Genomic DNA, 19,453 nt, shown 5'->3' on the forward strand with positions numbered 1-19,453 from the left:
CAAAAACACCAATTTTTCAGATGTTTATGCCACGTCCATCTGTAGAAAATATGCTGATCAAACAGCTTATGTCATTCCCTTTGGTCCAGGGCTCACATTGCAATTTAAGTTTACCAATTAGAGTGAAGGGATAGGTTGATTTTCTTTGCTGGGTGAGGAGAGTATTATTTTCTCTCTGAATGTTCTTTTCTTCATCTACGAGCATATCTAGCTCTCTCTCCTAGAGGGGAGGGACGAGTAATCTTTAGTAATCTGAATGTTACAGGCAGTTGTGTTGCAACTACCAGATGAGTCAGCTTCAGTATAAAGCTGTGCCAAACATAAGCATAATATATATAGAGAGAGATGGAAAAATGCTGGATCTTAGATGACACCACTTAGTCCACTTATTTGCAGAGCATCACACGTCTGGAATCTATCTTACCTTTTATTAGTTAAGCCAATTTGTAGCTGTGTTTTCTGTCATTTGTAGCTAAATGGATCCTAAATGCCCGTGACTTTTGCTGTGTATTGCAGATATTCAGGAAAAAAAGACAAAATGTCTGCTCCCAAGGAGCTTATACTGTAAGGGAACAAATAGATATATACATTATTACACATAGATAAAATTGATATATTTTATTATATACACATATAAAAATCACATAAAGATATATACATCATTAGAAAAACAATAAGATAAATGTTAATGAAGATGTTTTCCACCGTCATACAACCAACACTCACCTATCACATTGTTCCTACTGCAGGCAGAATATGAAAGAAGCCACTATTCAGGAGAATTTCAGAGTATAGCTTGCCCAGTATCAGATATGAAATGCACATTCAATGGCTTTCAGAAGCAGAAGTGGCAATGAGCACAAAAACATTACCCTCAATGAACATGAGGGTACTCAGCATCTGCATAGGAGATCATTACACAGAAAGATAAATTAATTCTCATAGATCTCTACTGAGAAAAATAATAAGTATTTTGTTAGAAATTGTATATGATTTTAAATTTCACTTATCATCTGATAATGTGGTTTTGCTAAAATATATAATGAATACATACCAAGTGCTATGGAAGCACTGTGTTTATGAATTTTTGTTGAAGTGGGATATAGTTATGAGTAGTCTTCATAGAGTTATCATTCAATATTCAAGGCAATAATTCATCATAAATATGGGAAAGTTAGTCAATAGTAATGAATGTTTATTGAGCACTTACTATGTGGCACACATTTTTCTAGAAGCAGCAGCACTGAACAAAAGAAACAAAATTTGTTTTTATAATGAGGCTTATATTTGGAAGGGTTGAAAGAGTTAGATCATGAACAACATACATTACATGGGATGATAAAGTGATATGTGCTGGAAATAATGAAGTGAAATAAGGAGTAGTTGAGTTGGTTAAGGGAAAGGAGATCATAATTTCAGATAAGGTAGCCAGGGAAAACCTTGCTTAACAGGTGATATGACAGCAAACATATCCAAGAAAGAGTACTCCAGATGAAAGAACGAGCAGTACAAAGACCCTGAAGTTGGAGAACATCTTGCATGTTCAAAGAACAGAAAGATAGCAAAGAGCCCCTGGAACAGAGTAGGCAAACAAGCTGAAGAAGATATAATGGAGTCCTAAATTAGGGAAGGCTTCAGATAAGGGCCTTTGCAAATACTTTTACTTTTACTCTAAGTGAGATGGGAGGACACTGGACATTTTGAATTCAAGAGTGACAGAATCTAAGTTAAGTTTCAACAGGATTATCTTGCTGCAGGGTTAAGAAAAAGGTGGGAATAAAGAAACAGCATAGTATGTTTAGGAAGGCTGTTTGGTGGCCAAGGGAAGGGTATGAGTGTGCTGTAGTGAGAATGAGATTAGAAAAGGAGATAGGAACTATGTTACGATGGACCTTTATCTCTTTGATAATAATTCTGGACTTTTTTGCAGATGATACATGTTAAACCTAAGAGTGGCATGATCACATTTATATTTCAGAAATCACAGGCTATGGCAGCGTTTCTCTCTCCAGGAGAGAAATAAGAGTGAAGCAGAGAAAATAGTTAAGGGGCTCTGATTTTTACAACTTTTTTCAGCTACCAATAAAAAAGATTAAATATAAACAGTAATTTAAACAAAAATAAGTTTAAACATTTTTAATCTAGGGTTATCAAAGTGGTTCCTCAACCAACAAAAACTTAGACTTTTTCTGTATCATTAGATTATCATCCTCAACACTTGTCATTTATGTTATGATCCAAGATTGCTGTTCCATTTCCATCCATCATATCTGTATTCTAGTCAGTAGAAAGAAAGAATGAGAAAAGTGTGTCACCTCCCCTTTAAGGACATGTCCCAAAATTTGCTTACACTATTTCTAATTATATCTTTTTTTTGTCAAGAATTTGGCTTCAAGAATTTGGCTTCATCTAGCTGTCAGCGAAGCTAGAAAATGAACATTTCATTTTGTGTAGCTACATACCCAGCTAAAATTCAGTTTCTATTGCTGAGGGAGAAAGAGGACAACTTTCTTTGAGGACAACTATATGATTGAGTACAACTATATGATTCTCGCTCAGAGACTAGTCCAGGTGAGGTTTGCTGTATTCCTGATCTCAATTGCTGTTTCTGCAGGTAGAGGATAGCATGTAAATTTAAGCAAGGCTTACAAAGGAAATCAGCCAGATTTGGTGAATAATTAGATCTAAAGGATGATTAAAAAACACATCTAATTTGAGATTTTGACTGAAACTGATTTTATGACAAGGTCATTAAGCGAGACAATGTCTTAGTCTGTTAGGGCTGCTATAACAACCTACCATAGACTGGGTGACTCATAAACGAAAGAAATGTGTCTTTCACAGTTCTAAAGGTTGGAAATATCAACATCATGATGCCAAGTGATTTGATGTCTGATTAGAGTTAGCTTCCTTATTGATGGCCATCTTCTAGGGCGTAATGTGGACAAGGATGTTAGGTTGCATTTACAAGGACACTAATCCCATTCTTTAGGGCCCCACTCTCGTGACCTAACCACCTCTCAAAGATCCACTTCCTAACAACATTACCTTAGTGGTTAGTATTTTAACATACAAATTTTTGGGAGGAACACAAATATTCAATCTGTAGCATGTGAAGATTCCTGGAGAAGAAATAGATATGTAAAAAATGTTTGATTTTGTACAGATTGTATGTGAAATGCTTCATGATAGTTGGTATCTGGAAGAAATTCTTATTTTTACATTATATTGATTTCTTAAAAGAGTAATGTAAACCACAGGACATACATTCCTTAGAGTGTAATAGTACTATCAGAGTGGTTGAATTCATTTGGTTTTCAGTCCTGGAAATTGCTCTAGGAAATATATTTCTGTTTACTTAGGAGCTACCTGTTATTTTATTCTTGACCCTTCTGGCATTTGCTAGCATACAAGCATAGGTTACTAACTCACTCAAAACAATTTAATTTTGTTTTAGAGAGAAAGAATGCTAATAAAATGTCTTGAAGTCTGACCTCTATTCTTTTGTATCTTCTGTGGCAATTATCTAGTCAGGAAGACCTACCTGTAGAAATAAGAGACTTCCTGAAACCAATACAACATCAAAAGCACACAGTGTGTAACAGCATTTTTGCCATTTCTCCCCGTCAACAGAGATGCTTGAACCATAAATGCCAATTAGTATTGCAGAGGTTAGGGTATCACCTTTGTAAGTAGGAGCCAGAAGAATACAAAGAGTTGTATGCTCTGCTTTCTACCTGTCTTTTAGCCTTCCCTGGTTCTATCTTTCTATAGGGCTAATCATGAAAACCTGGAAGACTCCAAGAAAAAAATTCTGAAAAAAAAAAAAAAGAAAAAATAGCAATTTATTATGTGAAGTGAAATAAGCCAGGCACAGAGAGACAAATACCACGTACCCTCACTTACATGTGGAATACAAAACTGTTGAACTCACAGGTTACCATTTGGATGTGATCCAATTCAAAGTGATTAAAAATGAGAGGACCACTTACCAAGTTGAGATGAGTAATGAGACCAATTAAGTTTCATTAGGTCTCCTCACTTGAGAATGCAATACTACAACTAGTATAACTACTATAACTGAAAATTGTTGTTGCTATTAATGTTGTTATCAGATTTCATAGAAAATTATTCTGGAGCAAATGCCCTTTGGCTTACAAATTTAGGGCTGGAAAACCATCAGTGGGTAAACAGATGACAAGTTGCTTTGAAAGAATGATTTCTCACACAATTAACTCATTTAATCCTTATAATTAAATTGAGAAAGAAAATATTCATATTTTTCCAGATGAAGAACCTTAGGCTCATAGATTTTCAATGACTGTGCCAAGTTTACAGAGCTAGAGTATGAAAGAATAAGAATTTGAACCAAGGAATATCTGATTTCAAAGCTTTTGATAGTATTCCACTATACCATGCTTTTCATACAGATCTCACATTCATTGAACAGAGTATACTTTATATTACACATTATTTCAATTTTCAAAGTACTTAATATGCAATGAGAATATTTATTGTCCATTTATGCAAATTATTATATTCTACTGTCACAGCAGAATTCACTAGTCATAGGTCCCTTTTCTATAACACAAGACTATTGTGCACCTTGCTAAATGTATGGCTTGTTTATTCATTCAAATTGTCATTGAGTACCTACTACAATACTGTCAGATAACGAAGGCATAAACATGAATGAGCTATAATGCCTCCCATCAAGGAATCCTAGCAAAATGGGAGAAACAAGCAAACAGACCAAACATATAATGAAAATGTCTGAACGTAGAAATGATGTAGATAAAGAGTTGTAGGAGAACGAAGGATAAAAGAACCAGGTTGAATTTAAGATAGATTTCATAAGGAACATAACGTTTGGGCTGAGTTTTAAAAGGAGCTCATTTAAGGATGAGATTTTAAACTGGAGAAAAGGGAATCAAACTTTCTTGGCAGAGGAAACACATGTAAACAAACATAATAGTTTGAAACACCAGCTCTGAAGTTAGATTCTTTGGGTTCAAAGGGTGTTTGTGCCTTTTTCTAGATTAGATGAAATACCTTAAGAAGGCTACATACCTTCCATAAGCCTTAGCTTTCTTATCTTTAAGAAAAATGAAAGTTTCTACTATATAGGGTTATTATAAAATACTATAAATTAAATAATTCATGTAAAAAATTATCAGAATACCTAACATGCAAGGAACACTCATTAAATAGTCCTTAATACTATCTTTTTATTCAGTATGGCTATGCTTCCATTATTTAATAAACTCATTATCTAGTATGGTAAATGGAATATTCTGGTTAATTATATACTCTAGTCAATAGTTATATTTTATTTGTGAAATTGTAATTATCTGAAAATTAGAATACTGAAGATGACTTCAGGGAAGATTGAATAGATGTACTTTTCCCTATTTCTCCTTGCAAGTACAACTAAAAACCATGAAAGTTATATGAAACAAAAGTAAGAATACTAAAACATAGAGCAAAGAAGCCATACCAGCTAGGGACTTCGGAATTCAAGAAACCTCATGATATAGTTTGAATGTTTGTCCTCTCCAAATCTTATGTTAAAATGTAATCCCCAGTGTTGCAGGTGGGGCCTGGTGAAAGATGTTTAGGTCATGAAGAAGATTCCTCATGAATGGATTGGTGCTGTCCTTGTGATAGTGAGAGAGTTCTCATGAGAGCTGGTTGTTTAAGAAAGCATGACACCTCCCCCTTCTCTCTCTCCTGCTCCTTATTTAGCCATGTGATGTGTTGGCTCTTTATTCGCCTTTTGCCATGATTGTAAGTTTCCTGAATCCCTCTCCATAAGTAGATGCTGACACTATATTTCATGTACAACCTAAAGAACTGTGAGCCAATTAACATTTTTTCTTTACAAATTAACCTGCTTCCATGTATTTATTTATAGTAATGTGAAAACCGACTAATATAGAAAATTGGTACCAGGAGTAGGGAGTTGATGTAAAGATACTTGAATATGTAGAAGCAACTTTGGGACTGGAAAATAGGCAGAAGTTAGATTTTAGAGAGCTCAGAAGACAGGAAAAAGAGGGTAAGTTTGGAGCTTCTTAGAGACTAGTTAAATGTTTGTGACAAAAATGCTGACAGAGACATTGACGGTGAAGTCTAGGCTGAGTTCTCAGATGGAAATGAGGAGGTTATTGGGAATTGGAGTAATAATTACCTGTATTACACCCTAGTAAAGAACTTGGCTGTATTGTGTCCATGCCTTAGGCTTTTGTACAAGGTTGAACTTAAGAGTGATGAGCTAAAGTGTCTGGTGGAAGAAATTTCTAAGCAGCAAAGCATTCAAGTTGTGGACTGGCTGCTCTATCAACCTGTGCTTGGATGTGGGAGAAAATAAATGACTTTAAGTTGGAACTTATATTTAAAAGGGAAGCAGAGCATAAAAGTTTGGAAAAAATACGTACTCTGGCCATATGGCAGAGAAACAATCCAAACAGGCTTTGGAGAAACCACCTGCTAGAGGGATTAGCATGTCTAAAAGGGAGCCAAGTACTTATATTCAAAACAATGAAAAAAATACCTCAAAAGCATTTCAGAAGTCTTTGAGATAGCCCCTCCCATCACAGTTTCAGAGGCCCCAGAGGAAAGAATGGTTTCTGGGGCGAGGGCCAGGTCCTTGCTACCCAGTGCAGCCTCAGGACACTGCTCCCTACATCTTGGTAGCTCAGGGTTCAGCCTTAGCTCAAAAGGGGACTAAGTACAGCTTGGGCCACCACTCTAGAGGGTGTGATCAATAAGCCTTGGAGGCTTCCACATGGTTTTAAATCTATAAGTGTTCAGAATGCAAACATGAATGAGGCTTCGTGGCTTCCACTTATATTTTAGAGAATGTATGAGAAAACTTGGATGCACAGGCAGAAGCCTGTTAGAGAGGTGGAGCCCTCATAGACAACCTCTAGTAAGGCAATCCCAAAGGGAAATGTGGAGTTGGAGTCCCCACACAAAGTCCCCATTTGTGCACTGCCTCGTGGAGCTATGGAAAGGCAGCTGCCACCCTCCAGACACCAGAAGGGTATATTCAGCAATAGTTTGTTCCCTGCATCTCATAAAGCTGCAGGCACTCAACTCAAACTTGTGACAGCAGCCATGGGAGCTGTACCCTGCAAAGCCACAGAAGCAGAGCTGCCCAAGCCCTTGGAAACCCATCCCTTGCACCAGTGTGCCTTGGATGAGGGACATGATTATTTTGGAACTTTCAGATTTAATTAATTTTCTGCTGGATTTCAGACTTGCCTGGGGTCTATTGTCCATTTCTTTTGACCAATTTCTGCCTTGTGAAATGATAATGTTTAACCAATGCCTGTATAGCCATTGTATCTTGGAAGTAAATAACTCAGTTCTTTAACTCACAGGTGGAAGAAAGTCATCTCCAGATAAAACTTTGGATGTTGGACTTGAGGCTGGAAAAAGTTAAGCCTTTGGGGAACTATTGGCAGGGTGTGATTATATTTTATAACGTGAGAATGACATGAGATTTGAGGGGACAGAGGCAGAATAATATGGTGTGGATGTTTGTCCCCTCTAAATGTTATGTTAAAATGCAATCCCCAATGTTGGAGGTGGGACCTGGTGTGAGGTGCTTGTGTCATACAGACAGATCCCTCTTGGTGGTGTCCTCAAGATGGTGAGTGTGTTCTCATGAGATCTGGTTATTGAAACAAGTGTGGCACCTCCTCCTTTTCTGCTGCTCCTGATCTCACCATGTAATGTGTTGGCTCTCCTTTGCCTTCTGCCATGATTGTCAGCTTCCTGAAGCCCTGACTAAAAGCAGATGCTGGCATAACATTTCACATATACCCTACAGAACCATAAGCCAAATAAACCTCTTTTCTTTATAAATTACCAAGCCTCAGGCATTTCTTAATGCAAACACTGATTAATACATTACATAATGATGAGCTTCCTCCTGCTTTACTTTTTTTTTTTTTTTTTTTTTGCCTCAGATACCTATAAATGGGGCTGAAGAAGCCAGCAAGCTGGAAGCACCAATGGGAAAGACATAAAAAGAAAAAAAAAAAAAAAAGGAACAGGGCAAGAAGGCTGACTAGAGGTAGCCAGGTGAAACAGCTGGAACTAATGAACTAAGATGACTGGCACATTATTAACAGATCTTTAGAGGGAAGGCACTGAGAGTGGACAGAAGGAAGACACACAAGCTGGGATGAAGGAGGAGAAAGCTGGGAACCCCGCATGGGACTACTTCACATTGGGACTCATTCCTGATGCACAATGATTCCAGGAAAAAAGATGAGTTGAACTAACAAAAAGCAATTCTCTCCACAGGCCTCTGGAATCCCAGGCAGAATGAGACCCCTCAACCACATGGATACTTGAGTTGGCAAGGAAATCTGCTTAAAGAAGTGGTAGAGGCAGCACACCAGCCAATGTAAAGTCCAGAGGGTTTGGTGTGAGAGTTTCATAGAGGAGCATGGCCAGAAACACCTATCCTATCCCCCTAGGCTTGACTTGCTCTCATGGGAGACTTTAGACCTAGGGGAACTATTGGAGCTGAGCTGAGCAGGGTGGTCTTGTCCATCAGATGGGGCCGGTCTGACCTGAGCATCCCTCAGTCTGCTGTCTTACTCTGGGACCCCAGCCTCTACCATGCCTGCTTGCAATGTAGCATTAGGAGTACTGAGGGTCTGCATCATAGCTTCTGCACTGGTGGACCACATATGACCAATAAAGAACTGCAGTGGGTTGACCCTGATGAGCACACACCAGTCTGCCCACTCTCTGCCCTAACTGTAGCTTCCTGTGGGCCCATGGTCACCACCTACATTGCTTTACTGGCATGTGTGTCCACGGGAGGATCTTGCTTTCCCTGCCTCACCAACACTTGTGTGCATATGCCCCCTGCCCTGCCACTGCTGCTGATGCAACTGCACTCTACCCCCCTTACCCATCTACCTGCCATTGCAGTGGGAGCCTTGGTGAGCACAGAGAGTACAGAGCTTACCAGTCAAGCCCCTGCCAGCTCCCTGCCCTTGCACCAACACTGATGCTGGAGTGAAACTAGGCATGGAGAACAGCAGACCCTCCCTTGCCCTGAGTGGCCACTTCTGCTTGCATAAATGTACACAGAGGAAGCACACGGTCCTGTACCCACCAGCACTCTGCCCCCATGCTAACAGCACCACCAGGGCAACCACATGCACCGACATCAGCAGGGACCACCAATACCTCCAGCTATGCTGCCTCTGCAGCTGCTGTGAACACCTGCATGGAGGCCAGCATCCTGGCACCAGCTAGTAGCTGATGAGCATGCACCCCACTGTGCTGCCACTGCCACTTCTGCTGACATGTGAAAACAAGGATAGATTCCATGAAATGCTCTGGATAGTACCACCATCAGAGTGCTGTGACTAGCAGTCTAGGAACAGCTTAGCTCCCAACCCAGCACAGTTGGTTTCTAGCCTCTAGGAGGCAGAGAACAAAGCCAGGGTCCAATATCAGTCCCCCAGATTTACAGAACGTAGTCCAGGAGTTGTGAGCTGAGCCATGTCCCCCTAAAATTCTCCAGAAACACTCAGTGAGTTGACTGAACCCACCTTATACTACAATCAATGCTCAAGGTCATCAAATAGGATTAAAAAATAAACCCCATCTAAAGGACAGCAACTTAAAAGACTGAAGAATCATAAGCCCACAAATATGATAAAGAACCAGCACAAGAACCTTGACAACTCAAAAAGTCAGAGTACCGTCTTTCCTCTAAATGACTGCACAAGTTCTCTAGCAAGTGTTTTGAACCAGGCTGAGATGGCTGAAATGACAGAAATATAATTCAGAATATGGACAGAAACAAAGATAATCGAGATGCTGGAGTACATTGAAACCCAATCCAAGGAAGCTAAGAATCACAATAAAATGATAGAGGAGTTGACAGACAAAATAGACAGTATAGAAAAGAATATAACCAACCTGATAGAGCTGACACTAAAAATATTCGTAATGCAATTGGAACTTTTTTTTCTTTTTCTTTTTCTTTTTTCTTCAGACAGAAGTCTCGCTCTGTCGCCCAGGCTGGACTGCAGTGGCACCATCTTGGCTCACCGCAAGCTCTGCCTCCCGGGTTCATGCCATTCTGGTACTTCAGCCTCCCGAGTAGGTGGAACTACAGGCACCTGCCACCACGTCCAGCTAATTTTTTTGTATTTTTAGTAGAGACTGGGTTTCACCATGTTAGCCAGGATGGTCTCAATCTCCTGACCTCGTGATCCACCCGCCTGGGCCTTCCAAAGTGCTGGGATTAGGAGCGTGAGCCACTGCGCCTGGCCAATTGGAACTTTTAATAGCAGAATAAACCAAGCTGAGGAAAGAATCTCAGAACTTGAAGACTGGCTTTCAGAAATAAGAGAGTCAGATAAAAATAGAGAAAAAAGAAGGAAAAGGAATGAGAAAAACCTCTGAGAAATATGGGACAATGTAAAGAGACCAAATCTATGACATACTTGTATCCCTGAAAAAGATGGGGGAACGGAAGCAACGTGGAAAGCATATATCATGATATCGTCCATGAGAACTTCCCCAACCAAGCTAGAAAGGCCAATATTCAAATTCAGAGAACCCCAGAAAGATACTTCACAAGAAGATCATCCCCCAGAAACATAATAATCAGTTTCTCCAAGGTTTAAATGAAAGGAAAAAATGCTAGACACAGCTGGAGGGAAAGATTTGGTCACCTACAAAGGGAAGTTCATCAGACCAACAGATGTCTCATAAGAAACCCTACAAGACAACAGAGATTGAAGGCATATATTCAACATTCTTAAAGAAAATAAATCCTAATCAAGAATTTCATATTTTGTCAAAGTATGATTTATAAGCAAAGGAGAAATAGATCCTTTTTAGACAAGCAAATGCTGAGGTAATTTGTTACCACCATACCTTCCTGAAGTAAACATGGGAAAGAAAGACTGTTAACAGCAACCACAAAAACACACAGAAGTACACAGATCAGTGACATTTTAAAGCAACCACATAAACAAGTCTGCATAATAACCAGTTAACATAATGATGACAGGATCAAATCCACAAATATCAGTAATAACCTTGAATATAAAAAGACTAAATGCCCCAATTAAAAAGCACAGAGTGGCAAACTGAATAAAGAACCAAGACTCAACAGTATGCTCTCTTCAAGAGGCCCAGATCATATGCAATGACAACCATAGGCTCAAAATAAAGGGATGAAGAAAAATCTGACAAGCAAATAGAAAACAGAAAAAGGCAGAAGTTGCAATCCCAATTTCAGACAAAAAAGACTTTAAACCAACCAAGGTCAGAAAGGACAAAGAAGGGCATTACATAATGGTAAAGGTTTCAATTCAACAACAAGATCTTATTTTCCTAAATATATATACACCCAACACAAGAGCACCCAGATTCATAAAACAAGTTCTTAGGAACTTTCAAAGAGACTAGATTCCCACACAATAATTGTAGGAGACTCAAACCTTATTGACAATATTAGACAGACTGCCAAGGCAGAAAATTAACAAATATATTCAGGAACTGAACTCAGCAGTGTATTAAATGAACCTGATAGACATCTACAGAACTCTCCACCTCAGAATCAGAATATACATTGTTCTCATCACCACATGGCACATACTCTAAAATTTACCACACAATTGGACACAAAACAATCTACAGCAAATGAAAAGAGCTAATATCATACCAACCACTCTCTAAGACTACAGCACAATACAATTAGAAATCAAGACTAAGAAAATCACTGAAAACCATACAATTACATGAAAATTAAATAACCTGTTTCTGAATGACTTTGGGGTAAATCATGAAAGTAGAGCAAAAATTAAGAAGTTTGTTTGAAACTAGTGAGAACAAAGATACAACATACCAGAATCTCTGGAACACATGAAAGGCAGTGTTAAGAGGAAAATGTATAGCACTAAATATCCACATCAAACGTTAGAAAGATCTCAATTTAACTATTCAGTATCATAACTAAAAGAACTAGAGAATCAAGAGCAAACCAATCTGAAAGCTAGCAGAAGACAAGTAATCAAAATCAGAGCTGAACTGAAGGAGGTTGAGACATGAAAGAACTTTCAAAAGACTCACAAAATCAGGAGTTGTTGTTTCTTTTTTTGAAAAAACTAATACAGAGGCTGCTAGCTAGACTAATAAAGAAAAGAAAGAAGATCCAGATAAACACAATTAGAAATGACAAAAGATATATTGCCACTGGTCCCACAGAAATACAAATAACCATCAGAGAATATTATGAACATCACTATGCTCACTGGAAACTAGAATATTGTGAACATCACTATGCTCACTAGAAAGTAGAAAAATCTAGAAGAAATGGACACATACACCCCAGCCAGGAGCTAGGTTTTTGAAAAAAATTAATAAAATGGATCGATTGCTAGCTAGACTAAAAAAGAAGAAGATCCAAATAAAAATAATCAGATATGTAGAGGGGGATATTACCATTGACCCTACAGGAATACAAATAATTATCAGAAACTATTATGAATACCTGTATGTACACAAACTGTAAACTCTAGAAGAAATGGATAAATTTCTGGACACATACACCCATCCAAAACTGAACCAGGAAGAAATGGAATCCTTCAACAGACCAGTAATGAGCTCTAAAATGAAAGCAGCAATAAATAGCCTACTAACCAAAAAAAAAAAAAAAAAAAAAAAAAAGCCCTGACCAGAAGGATTCTAAAAAAACAAGGAGGGGTACTCCTCCCTAACTTATTTTATGAGGCCAGCATCATTCTGATACCAAAATCTGGCAGAGACACAACAACAGGAAAAGAAAATTTCAGGGCAATATCCTTATTGAAGATTGTTTCAAAAATCCTCAAAAAAACATTTGGCAAACCAAATCCAGCAGCACATCAAAAAGCTTATCCACCATGATCAAGTATGCTTTATCCCTGGGATGCAAGGTTAGTTCAACATATGCAAATCAATAAATGTGACCCATCACATAAGCAGACCTGAGGTCAAAAACCATATGATTATCTCAATAGATGCAGAAAAGGCTTTCAATAAAATTTAAAACACCCCTTAATGTTGAAAACCCTCAATAATGTAGGCATTGAAGGAACATACTTCAAGATAATAAGAGCCATATATGACAAACCCACAGCCAACATCATACTGAATGGGAAAAACTGGAAGCATTTCCCCTTGAAAATCAGCACAAGACATTAATGCCTTCTCTCATCCTATTCACCACAGTATTACAGGGCAACCAGGCAAGAAAAACAAAAAAGGCATTCAAATAGGAGGAGATGAAGTTAAACTATCCCTGTATGCAGATGACATAATTCTGGATCTAGAAAACTCCATAGTCTCTATCCAAAAGCTCCTTTAGCTAATAACTTCAGCAAAGTCTCACAACACCAAAGCAACATAAAAAAATTACTAGCATTCCTGTACACCAGGAATAGTCAAGCCAAAAGCCAAATCAGGAACTCAATCCTAATCACAACTACCACAAAATGAATACAATACCTGGGAATACAACTAACCAGGGAGGTAAAAGAGTTATACAAAAAGAACTACAACAGTCCCATTCCAAGTGGAAGAAATTGGCCAAAACAAGGAAGCTATAGGCCCCATGGAAGTCCAAAAGCCAAAAAGGCAGCCATCAAATCTTAAAACTCCAAAATAATCTCCTTTGACTCTGTGTCTTACATCCAGGGCATCCCTATGCAAGAGGTGGACTCCCAAGGCCTTGGGCAGCTCTGCCCCTGTGGATCTGCAAGATAAAGCCTTTGCAGCTACTTTCATAGCCAGGCATTGAGTGCAGCATTTCCAGGTGCATGGTGTAAACTGTCAATGGATGTACCATTCTAGGGTCTGTAAAACAGTTGCCCTCTTCTCACAGTTCCACTAGGCAATACTCTAGTGGGGACTCTGTGTCGGGAATCCAATCCCACATTCATTGCCCGAGTAGAGTTTCTCCATGAAGGCTCTGACTCTGTAGCAGATTTCTGTCTGGACATCCATGCATTTCCATACATCCCCTGAAATCTAGATGGAGGTTCCCAAAGCTCAACTTTTGTCTTCTGCAGACCTGCAGTCCCAACAGCACATGGAAGCCACCAAAGCTTGGGGCTTGCAACCTCTGAAACAATGGCCCAAATCGTTCCTTGGACCCTTTTAGCCACAGCTGGAGCTGGAGTGGCTGGGACACAGAGCACCAAGTCCCAAGGCTGCAAAAAGCAGCAGGGTCCCGGTCCTGGCCCAAGAAACCATTTTTCTTTCCTATGCCTTCAGGCCTGTGATGGGAAGGACTGCCTCAAAAAGCTCTATGTTCCCTGGAGACATTTTCCCCTTTGTCTTGGCTATTAACTTTCAACGCCTCATTACTTATGCACATTTCTGCAGCTAGCTTGAATTTCTCCCCAAAAATGTTTCTTTTTTTTCTTTTTCTAAATTATGGTCAGGCTGCAAATATTCTAAACTTTTATGCTCTGTTTTGATTTAAATAAAAGTTCCAGTTTCAGATAATCTCTTTGTCAATGCATACAGCTGAATGCTTCCAGAATCAGCCAGGTCACCTCTTGAATGCTTTGTTTCTTAGTAATTTCTTCCACAAGATACCCTAGACCATCTCTTTCAAGTTCAAAATTCCACAGATCTCTAGGGCAGAAGCAAAATGCCGCCTGTCTCTTTGTTAACGCATTGTATGAGTGACCTATACTCCAGTTCCTATAAGTTCCTCATCTCCATCTGAGACCCACCTCAGCCTGGATTTCATTGTCCATATCACTAGCAGTATTTTGGTCAAAACTATTCATCAAGTCTCTAGGAAGTTCCAAATTTTCCCACACCTTCATGTATCGTTCTGATACCTCCAAACTGTTTCAACCTCTGCCTATTACCCAGTTCCAAATTCACTTCCACATTGTTAGGTGTCTTTATATCAGTATCCCACTCCCAGAACCAATTCTTTATATGAGTCCATTCTCACTCTATTATAAGGATATTACCTAAGACTGGGTAATTTATTAACAAAAGAGATTTAATCGACTCACAGTTCTGCATGGCTGGGGGAGGCCTCAGGAAATTTATAATCATGGCAGAAGGTGAAGGAAAAGAAAAGTATGTCTTAAGGGCAACAGGAGACAGAGAGAGAAATCAGGAAAACTGCCACTTTTTAACTATCAGATCTCATGATAACTCACTCATTATCATGAGAACAGCATGGTGAAAACTGCCCCCATGATCCAATCACTTCTCATCACATCCCTCCCTTGACACACAGAGATTACAACTGGAGTTGGAATTTGAGAGGGAACACAGAACCAAATTAAATCAAACCCTCATTACCTAGTCTAAGCTAATTACCTCAAAAAGGTTCTATCTGTAAATAACAACCCATTGGGAGTTATGGCTTCAACTAATAAATTTTAAGAAGACATAAGCATTCAGTCCATAATAAACTGGTTTTCTCCATCCAAACATTACATACACACACACACACACACAAAAAAAAACCCATACCCACACCCACACCATTGAGAACCAAGAAGGGATACTGGACTTTAACTTGTACAAGGGCCAATAAAATACTTTGAACACTTTCCCCCTCAGGCCCACCCCACTTACCACTGGTCTCATGTCAGAGAAAACCTAGAAGGAAATTGAAACTTTCAACCCACTGGGTAGTAATTAGGCCCCCAGACCTGCAGTGTCAGTGAGGCTACATGGTGAGACTTGACTTATATTCAGTACTGCCACCCAGTAGTAATGAGGTGCCCCTTCTGTACCTTATGAGGGAGGTACTTGAGAAGATCCTAAGGAGAGTCAGACTTTTGACCACCACCCAGTGATAATGAAGATATCATTTTTTTTCCACTCCAAACTTTCTTCTACTGTCAGTGAAGGTCAAATGTAGACACTAATGGGACATTCCTACTCTCACCAGAAAGGAAGGTACTAGTATCGGCCTAGTGGAGGAGAACTAGAATTAATATCCTCACTCAAGGGTAACAAGGCATCCTCATCTCAGATGTCAATAGAGGCCAGGCGGGGAACCTATACTTCTATACCACCACTTTATCTTGCTGGAGAAGTGTCAGAGGAAGCTAGCTAAAACAGAAGGCTTAAATAAAACCCAGAATCTCATAGCATAGTGCTCAGACTAACAAATTTTAATTTAAGAAAGAAAGACATCTAACTAACTAAAAAAATAAAAATATAGTATTTAATATATTCTAACACTAACATAACAGAGATGTTAGAATTTTTCTGAAAAGGATTTTAACTTAGCCATTAAAAAGATGTTTTGAGAAACGATTATTACTGCACTTGAGTAAATGAAAAAAAAGTATTAACAAATAGAGAACTATATTAGTCGGTTCTCATACCGCTCTAAACAACTTCCCGAGACTGAGTAATTTATAAATGAAAGAGGTTTAATTGACTCACAGTTCTGCATGGCTGAGGAGGCCTCAGGAAATGTATAATCATGGTGGAAGAGGAAGGAAGCACATCCTTCTTCACAGGCAGCAGGAGGGAGAAGTGTCCACAGTGAAGGGGGAAAAGCCTCTTATAAAATCATCAGATCATGTGAGAATTCACTCACCATCATGAGAACAGCATAGGGGAACTGCCCCCACGATCCAGTCATCTCCCACGAGGTCCCTCCCCCAACACATGGGGATTACAATTCAGATTACAGTTCAAGATGAGATTTGGGTGGGGACACAGAGCCACACCACATGAAAAACCTCAGCAAAAATATAAAATATATAAAGGAGAACCAGATGGAAAATTTAGAATAAAAAATTATATTGGCCAACTTAAAAAAATATCGATGGATGTGCTCAACACCTGAATGCAGAGATCAGAAAGAAGAACCTATAAACTTGAATATAGAGCAATAAAATCTTGCCAATATGAGTAAGACTGAAAAGTTAGATTGGAAAAAAAGAACAGAGTCTCTGGGACCTGTGGAACTATTAAAAATAAATCTACGTTCATACCATTGGAGTTCCACAAGGAGAAGAGAAAAAGTGAAAGACAGAGAATATATTTGGCCAATTTGTCAAAAACATAAACCTACAGTTGAGCAAACACCAAACAGACTGAACTCAAAGAATTTCCCACCAAGATGCATCATAAACTTTTCAAAAATAAAGACAAAAGTAACAAACATCTTCAAAGAAATAAGAAAGAAACAAAATATTATCTACAGAAAGAAACGTAATGCTAAAGGCAGCAAATATTTTATTAACAACTACAATGGCCAGAAGATAATGGCACAATATTTTTCAAGTGTTGAAAGAAAATAGCTGTTAGCTCAGAATCCTATATCCTTCTGAAGGATATATTTACTGAAAATATGCTTCAGTAACAAAGGAACATCATGACAATCTCAGATGAAGGAAGACCAAGATAACTTGTTGCCAAAATACCTAAAAAATGGCTAGAAAAAATTTTCTAAACTGAAAAGATAAAATAAAAGAAGGATTCATGGAATATCAGGAAGGACCAAAGATAAGAAAAGCATAAAATATGATAACTATAATACCTTTTTATCTAATGCTTCTAATGCTCTGCTTCATAATTAAAGCAACAATTATCACACTGCTTAATGTGGTTCTTTATATGAAGGAAATATTTAAGATGATTATATTATAATAGAAGGAGGATAGAAGGAAGAAAATGGAGGTAAGATTTCCACACTTTACTCAAAATAGCAAAACAATAACACCAGTAGACTGTGATAAGTTATGTAGATGTAATATAATAGTTATAGCAACCGTCAAATACACTCAAATACACAATAGAGTGCTATTGAACCTTAAGAAAAGGAAAAAAAGTCCTGTCATTGGCAGCAACATGGTTATACTTGGAGGACATTATATAAAGTGAAAAAAAGCCAGGCATCAAAAGACAAATGCCATATGATCTCACTTTTATGTGAAATCCAAAAAATAAACTCAACTAATAAACACAGACTAGAATGGTGGTTGCCAGGGGCTGAAGGGAGGAGATGAATTGGGAAGATATTGGTCAAAGAACACAAAATTTCAGTTACACAAAAAGAATAAGCTCAAGATCTCTTATACAACATGGCAACCATAGTTAATAATAATGCATAGTATACTTGAAAATTAACGAGAGTAGATTTTAAGTATTCTCACCACAAAAAAATAAGTATATGAGGTAATGTGTATGTTAATTAGTATATAAATTGAACCATTCCACAATGTATACATATTTCAAAACATTATATTATACATAATAAATATATACATTTTTACTTGTCAATTAAAAATTTAAGAATAAAATGATAAAGAAACTCTAGGTAAATGAAAATGTAATTATAAAATATGTTTAAGAAGCCCACAAGAGGGCAGGAAAAGAAAACACAGAAACAAACAAAAAGGAAAAAGAGAGGGCAAAAGACAAAGCAAAAGTTAAAATTGTAGGCTTAAGATCTAACATATCAATAATTAATGTACATGGAGGTTGTCTAATCCCATCCATTAAAAGACAAGGATTGAGAGATTAGTTTTAAAAATAGTACCCAATTATATTCTATTTACTAGAAACTCACAGCAAATAAAACAATACAAGGAGACTGAGAGTTAAAGGATGGAAAAAGATACATCGCACAATCATTAATCCAAAGAAAAGAGAAGTGCCTGTATTAATATTAGGTAAAATAGACTTCAGAGCAAATAAAATTACTGGATACACAGAAAAACTGTATATATTGGTAAAATGATCAATCCCCTAAGAAGTCATAGAAATCCTAAATGTTCAAACACCAGACAAAAGAGCTGCATATTATGTGAAGCAGACGCTCTCATGATAATGAAAAGAGAATTAGACAAATATACTATTAAAGTTGGAGAATTCAACATCCCTCTCTCAACAACAGATAGAACTAGACAGAAATCAACAAGAATGTAGAACTCAACAATACTATATCCACTGAAATATCCACTGATATATCCACTGAAAATATGCTTCAGTAATAAAGGAACATCATGACAATCTGAGATGAAGGTACTATCTTGAAACCAAATATCTTGTTATTATCTTGAAACCAAAACCAGAAATAAATGAAACAACAATAAAAATTAATATTCATCAGTATTAATATAACACTGCACCCAACAACAGAAGAGTCTCTTTAAGTGCACATGTAACATATACCAAGATAGAAGGATGAAATCCTGAGCATAAAATTCACCTCAACAGATCCCCCAAAAAACCTGAAATCATACAAAGTTTGCTCTCTGGCCACAGTGGAATTAACCTAAAAAGAAGTAACAAAAAGATAACATAAAAATTTTCAAGTAATTAGAAACTCATAACATGTTTCTAAATAATTCATGGATCAAAAAGAAAACCTCAAGTGGAACAAAAAATGCATGGCACTAAATAAAAATGAAATCATAGC

At 37.8% G+C, this 19,453-nt stretch overlaps 1 long non-coding RNA gene across 1 annotated transcript in view; it reads right to left on the reverse strand.

Annotated features, from left to right (window-relative positions):
• Positions 1–431: 431 nt before the first annotated feature.
• Positions 432–19,453, reverse strand: part of LOC140713072 (uncharacterized) — a 58,277-nt gene continuing 39,255 nt past the window's right edge. The window contains exons 3-4 of the long non-coding RNA XR_012094933.1: positions 727–900; positions 432–562 (exon numbers count right to left, since the gene is read on the reverse strand). This is a non-coding gene — a long non-coding RNA (uncharacterized lncRNA). The remainder of the gene's footprint in view (positions 563–726; positions 901–19,453) is intronic.

The sequence above is a fragment of the Chlorocebus sabaeus genome, chromosome 12 (assembly GCF_047675955.1).
Source record: "Chlorocebus sabaeus isolate Y175 chromosome 12, mChlSab1.0.hap1, whole genome shotgun sequence".
NCBI classification, from domain to species: domain Eukaryota; kingdom Metazoa; phylum Chordata; class Mammalia; order Primates; family Cercopithecidae; genus Chlorocebus; species Chlorocebus sabaeus.